At 48.1% G+C, this 5,036-nt stretch overlaps 1 protein-coding gene across 1 annotated transcript in view; it reads left to right on the top strand.

The window, feature by feature from the left end:
- GSK3B (glycogen synthase kinase 3 beta) overlaps window positions 1–5,036 on the top strand; it is a 248,043-nt gene that overhangs the window by 17,188 nt on the left and 225,819 nt on the right. The gene's annotated exons all lie outside the window — the stretch shown is intronic.

The raw sequence follows: 5,036 nt of genomic DNA, 5'->3' as shown, positions 1-5,036 counted from the left end.
GGGTGGGGGGGAGGGAGGGAGTGCCATCCAGGTGCTGGTGGGGCTGGGAATGGGGTTGGGATTGTGGGGCCACGATACTGTGGGCATGTGGTCTGGGGCAGAGCTGTGATCCACTGCTTGCATGTCTCTACAATAGGTGTTGGTTTTGTGGGCTGGGATGTGCAGGGAGCAGGTTGTAGCTCTGCCCCAGGCCCCAGCCCCATGCTGTCATGGTCCTGTGATCCCAGTCCTGGCTTCAGCCCCACCTTCCCATCCTGCTCCCAGATGCTGCACTTCCTCCTCCCCCCCTTTCCCAGCTGCTACAGATGGTTGAGGACGGGGGAGGGGAAGGTTTTGCCTCGAAGCTTTGGGTTTTGGCAGCAGCCAAGGTTGGGAATTTTGGGTGAAGTGTGCCAGTATTTCTGTTAGGACTTAAACCCAGAGGTTCCAACTAGAGGTTCTTGTTCCTCTGGTCAGGGTCAGACCGATTGCCACTTTTGGTGTTGGGAAGGAATTTTACCCTGTGGTGGGATTAGTTTGGACTGTGAGGGTTTTTGCCTTGCTCTGTAGTGGGGGTGTGGCCCTCTTCCTTGGATCTCTCAAGCATATTTTAACTACCCATGCAGCAGCCAAACATTGCTCACCCTGATCCCCCTTCTCTACCGTTGGCAGGTTAAGGTGTTATGTCTTCTGGTTGTCAGGGTTGAGTGTGTAGTTTTGCTAAGAGGTTAGACCAGGAGTGGGGGATTATTTTGGGCAGAGGGCAGTTTGAGTTCTGGCAAGCTATTGAGGGCTGCATGACAGGCAGCCCAGGGCAGATAAATATTAATTTTATAAATTTTTTAGGGGCCCCGCAGACCAAATAGCATGGGCTGGCGGGCCACATGCGGCCCCTGGGCCGCATTTTGCCCACCCCTGGGTTAGACAATGGATTTGTCTGGGAAGATTTGGAAAGGGATGATCTAGACTCAGGCAAAGGTGTTGGACTAGATCAGGGGTTGGCGACATTTTTGGGCAGAGTGCCAAAAACACTTGTAACCTTGACTTGTAAGGTGTTGGTGTGCTGGGGCAGATGGTAGGAGAGCCTGATCCTTGTTGTGGCAGTACAGCCCCAACTCCTTCCCAGCACAGAGCAGGGCTGGAGCTCTGCAGACCCTGGTGCAGCCACTTGCAGTCTCCTGGCTGCCTGCCACAGCCAGCCTGGGCTCTGGGCTTGGCTCTGCTGCCTCTCATAAAGCCTGGGCTGCTCACAGCATGTGGCAGGGAGGCTGCAAGCAGCTGCACCAGGGGCTGTGGAGCCCCAGCCTGGCTTGTTGCCAGTGGCAGGTGCACAGTGCCTCAAAGTGGACAGTGGGAAAGGGGCTAGGGCTGCATTGCTACAACAAGGACTGGGCCCCTTGCAACCAATGGTTCCTCTGAAGTGTAGCGATCTGTGAGCGCCCCGCTTCAGTCCGTGAGCACGCTGCTTCGGTCCATTCCTGAATTGGTCCTGCGTCCCCCGTTAATATTTAATATTACACTGTGTACCAGATGCATTCTTTAATATTGTCTCAGTCTATTTATTATCTTGTTAGATGTTTTTCTTTAAAGGCCCAATTCTGCTTTTAATTTGGATTGTTGTAAATAATAGAAGAAACTAGCTGTAATACCCACATACTACCTTGTAATCATGTCGATGTGGCCAGGATTAAGACTTAATTAATACTTAAAAATGGGCAAGCATTTGAGTTCTCTGTTTTCAGTTACCAAAGAGCTGACTTGGTCTCCGGTACCTTTTGTTACATGAAGTGTGTGTACCTCTCTGTCATGTCTCTTGAACCCACATGCAGTCTGTGCTCTGCCTGCTTCCCACCTCTGTGCCTCGCTGTGGCATGGTGCCATGTGCGTCCCCCCACTGGGCAGATCAGGCAGCGAGACACGTGGCGTTGCTTTCAAAGGCTGCAGCGAGGTGCAGAGGCAGGGAGCAGGTAGAGCACGAAAGACCTGTGGGGCTGCTGGGCTTTGGCGCGGAAGCTGTGGGGTTTGTGGCATAGGGATGAAAGCTAAGATTAGGGTGAAGCAAGCGGGACTCAGGGCGAAGCTTGCCTGAAGGGGCTGGGGAGCGTAGCAGTTCCCTGGAGCCAGTGGAGCCCATGCAGTACATGGCTTGGTCCCCGCCCCTGCCTTGCCTCGGGGAGGAGCCGCTGCCTGCTCTGCCGTGAAGGCATGGAGGAGGAAGGGGTGGGGGGCAATGATTTCCCACTCATCAGTGGCCCAGCCCCTCATAAGCTCCTCCAGCTGGGCCTGGGCTCTCCCTCCCCTCAGGAATGCCAGTGAGGAGCAGAGTGAAGCGGAGCAGGCCCTGCACAGCCAAGCAGTAGGTGTCCTGCGCTGGCCCTGGTGCGCAGCATTAAAAAGTTACTGTGCAGCAACATTTTTTATTGTGTCCAGCTGCGCACATGCACAGCTTAGAGGGAACCTAAGGCACACGTGCCAAGCAAAATGCCTTCACATGCCAAGTTCAGGCATGGGTGCCAGGGATTGGCTACCCCTGGACTAGATGACATCTGGAGGTCCCTTCCAGCCCTATTTATTCTATAATTCTAGATTCTTTTAAAATATGTAAATTAGGTGTTCATGGTCCATATTAGACTTGGTTCCCTCTTGTATAGTGTACTGGGATGTTTGTTGCTTCAAAATCTAGAAGGTTAGAATTAAGGTTAAACTTTTAAAAGAAATGCAGATATGTAAATGGACAAAGTATATATCTAAGACACCCAAATAACGATGACTGTACCCTGTACCTTCGCATACAGGCGTTCTGATAGGAGTGACCTCCACATCATACTTGATCAGTTTATGGGGTTCTTGTGCATCTGCCTGACATACTGAGATGACTGAAACAGTAATTTTAATTTGACTCTTGAAGCCTGCTGATCCAGTGACAGTGAAGATGATACCAGCCTGATGTTGTAAGTTTGTTGTTCCAGCCAGAGCAAAAGTGGTCCAGCTGACCTCAGCAGTGAGCTATGTCTAACCCTCTGACCATGGGGTATGCTTTTACCTTATGGATCTGAAGAGTTGGCATCTCTATAGATGACTGCTTCAGTCTGTCTTTAGAGGAGGAAAGTTATTTGTGAAAGTGAATGGTAGCCTAATGAGGTACACTAATAATAAGGAATTTGAAACCATTTTGGATTAAAGTGGAGCATTCTGCTCTACTTCAAATCTCTGCCACATGCAAATCATTGCAATAATCATTTGTTAGCATGATAATTCTTCCTTTAGAAAGTCCCTGCAGCATGAGTTGCCTGGTTTTGAATGCTCTAACACTTTCTTAATTTAAGCTAGTTTGGTTTTTGCTAAGGTTGCAATGTGTGAGTTCATTATTCTTATTTGACTGGTTTGATTTCCCCACAACCTACCCTTTGGAGAATATAACTGCAATAGATTGCCAAATATGAAGGCATACTCTCCTGCTGGAAAGAGGATTTCCTACCCCAAAATCAGTTTGGGTTTTGTAAAACATTTTGCTGCTAAATCTGGCTACTAATAATTTTTGTTCCTGTTTGACCTCAGTCTTCATAGCTATATTGTTAAAATGTTTCACAGAAATAGCTATGTGAAACTTTTTTTTTTAATGATGATGAAATGAGACAGGCAAGAAAAATCAATTTCCACCAGCCTTCCAGGCTGCTGCGCTGTTGCTCCACAACTTCTTTGGGTAACCAGCTCCTCAGTCAAGTACCCCAGCCCCTTAACCATTTTCATTGATCTCTGCTGGACTCTCTCCAATTTGTCCACATCCTTTCTGTAGTGGGGGTCCATAACTGGCCACTCCAGATGTGGCCTTATCAGTGCCAAATAGAGGGGAAGAATCACTTCCTTTGATTTGCTGGCAACACACCTACCTATGCAGTTCCAGTATGTCATTAGCCTTCTTTGCTAAAAAAGGCACACTGGCTCTTAAGCTTACTGTCCTCTGTAACCTTCTGGTCTTTTTCTGCAGAGCCCCTGCTTAGCTAGTCAGTACCCATCCTGTACCCATACATGGGATTGTTCTGTCCTTAATGCAGGACTTCACGTTTGCCTTACTGAACCTCATGAGATTTCTTTTGGTCCAACCCTCCAATCTGTCCAAGTCTCTCTGAATCCTAGCCTTACCCTCCAGTGTATCTACTAGTCTCCCTAGCTTGGTGTTACCAGCAAACTTGCTGGGGGTGCGCTCCTTCCTATGTTTCAGGTGGTTGTTGAAGATATTGAACAAAACCAGCCCCAGGGCTGATCCTGGTACACTCCATTTGATACCGGCTGCCCACTAAACGATGAGCCATTTGAACCCAATGATCCAGCCATTTTTTCTATCCACCTTCAAGTCCATTCATCCAACTCATGCTTCGTTAGCTTGCTTGTGCAAATGTTGTGGGAGACTGTATCAAAAGCCTTGTTAAAGCTGAGGTTTATCAGGTCCACTGCTGTTTCTGCATCCAGAGCTAGTCTTCTCATCATAGAAGACAATCAGGTTGGTCAGGCATGACTTACCTTTGGTGAGTTCATGCTGACTGTTCATAAGCACCTTGTCCTCCAAGTGCTTAGGAATGGATTCCTTGAGGACCTGCTCTGCATTTTTTTTTTTTTCAGGGACTGGTCAGTAGTTCCCCGGATCCTCCTCCCTTCCCTTTCTTAAAGATAGGCATTATATTTTCCCTTTTTTCAATGTACCTTGTATGGTAAGGCAGTGGTGTAGGATTGGAGGTCTTAGAGTCTGCTGTAGTGCAAATAACTAATCTAAAAAATCCATCTTCTGTGGTTCTTTCTTTATTTGCATGCAGTCAAATTGTCATAGCCCTGGCAGGGGTGTGCATTTCACCCATTTGCGTCGGAACCCACCCATGATTGTTAAAATGTTAATATTAAGGCAACCCATCAAAACACGAACACCCAGCCTGAGTCACTGAAATGTAACTGGAAAAAGCAGCTGGCTCTAATTTTGGTTTTTGAGTCAGGACCTACTTGGATGCCACAGGGAAAGCTAGATTCCTTCCTCCTTCCCGTTTTTTTTTTTTTTTTTTTCCCCT

Source organism: Gavialis gangeticus, unplaced genomic scaffold (genome assembly GCF_001723915.1).
Source record: "Gavialis gangeticus isolate Ggan-Ray unplaced genomic scaffold, GavGan_comp1, whole genome shotgun sequence".
NCBI classification, from domain to species: Eukaryota; Metazoa; Chordata; order Crocodylia; family Gavialidae; genus Gavialis; species Gavialis gangeticus.
Note: the sequence above shows the minus strand (reverse complement) of the source record. Positions and strands in the feature narration are given on the sequence as shown.